Source organism: Lottia gigantea (genome assembly GCF_000327385.1).
Source record: "Lottia gigantea unplaced genomic scaffold LOTGIsca_80, whole genome shotgun sequence".
Lineage (NCBI taxonomy): Eukaryota > Metazoa > Mollusca > Gastropoda > Lottiidae > Lottia > Lottia gigantea.
Genome location: NW_008710663.1, coordinates 1184125 through 1185945, shown reverse-complemented (window position 1 = coordinate 1185945; position 1821 = coordinate 1184125). Strand labels below are relative to the sequence as shown.

General features: G+C 22.2%; 1 protein-coding gene across 1 annotated transcript in view; it reads left to right on the top strand.

Moving 5' to 3' along the window:
- Window positions 1–1821, top strand: part of LOTGIDRAFT_168952 (hypothetical protein) — a gene marked incomplete at both ends in the record, with an annotated part of 29812 nt that overhangs the window by 618 nt on the left and 27373 nt on the right. The window lies entirely within an intron of this gene.

Sequence of the window (1821 nt, the reverse complement as noted above, 5' to 3'; positions counted from 1 at the left end):
ACCCATTTTAATATTCTAATATGATGTCCTTTCAAATTATTTAACGTTTCTTAGAGAGGGACAAATTCACTAATTTCGGAAGTTGATTGAATATATGTAGGTCTTTACTATGAATGGCAGTCTCAAAAATGACACGATTCAATACTATAGTGATGAAATTAATATGAACTTAAACAACTCTATACCGTAATGATTAAATTAATGTTAACTAACACAATGTTATACTGTAATGATTAAATTAATGTTAACTAACACAATGTTATACTGTATTGATTAAATTAATGTTAACTAACACATTGTTATACTGTAATGATTAAATTAATGTTAACTAACACAATGTTATACTGTATTGATTAAATTAATGTTAACTAACACAATGTTATACTGTAATGATTAAATTAATGTTAACTAACACAACTCTATACTGTAATGATTAAATTATTGTTAACTAACATAACTCTATACTGTAATGATTAAATGATTGTTAACTAACATAACTCAATACTGTAATGATTAAATTAATGTTAACTAACACAATGTTATACTGTAATGATGAAATTAATGTTAACTAACACAATGTTATACTGTAATGATTAAATTAATGTTAATTAACACAATGTTATACTGTAATGATTAAATTAATGTTAACTAACACAATGTTATACTGTAATGATTAAATTAATGTTAACTAACACAACTCTATACTGTAATGATTAAATTATTGTTAACTAACATAACTCTATACTGTAATGATTAAATTAATGTTAACTAACATAACTCAATACTGTAATGATTAAATTAATGTTAACTAACACAATGTTATACTGTAATGATGAAATTAATGTTAACTAACACAACTCTATACTGTAATGATTAAATTATTGTTAACTAACATAACTCAATACTGTAATGATTAAATTAATGTTAACTAACACAATGTTATACTGTAATGATGAAATTAATGTTAACTAACACAATGTTATACTGTATTGATTAAATTAATGTTAACTAACACAATGTTATACTGTAATGATGAAATTAATGTTAACTAACACAATGTTATACTGTAATGATGAAATTAATGTTAACTAACACAATGTTATACTGTAATGATTAAATTAATGTTAACTAACACAATGTTATACTGTATTGATTAAATTAATGTTAACTAACACAATGTTATACTGTAGTGATGAAATTAATGTTAACTAACACAACTCTATACTGTAATGATTAAATTAATGTTAACTAACACAACTCTATACTGTAATGATTAAATTGATTTTAACTAACACAACTCTATACTGTATTGATTAAATTAATGTTAACTAACACAATGTTATACTGTAATGATGAAATTAATGTTAACTAACACAACTCTATACTGTAATGATTAAATTAATGTTAACTAACACAATGTTATACTGTAATGATTAAATTGATTTTAACTAACACAACTCTATACTGTAATGATTAAATTGATTTTAACTAACACAACTCTATACTGTATTGATTAAATTAATGTTAACTAACACAACTCTATACTGTAATGATTAAATTAATGTTAACTAACACAACTCTATACTGTAGTGATGAAATTAATGTAAACTTTAACATAACTCAATACTCACTTAATACATATACTAAAAATACTGTATTGATTAAATTAATGTAAACTAACACAACTCAGTACTGTAATGATGAAATTAATGTGAACTTAAAAATAACTCAATACTATAGTGTATAAATATTGTTATAACTTTTACATCAAATTTGAATTTATTGGAAATGTCTATACATCTGTACTTTTTGTTGTATAGT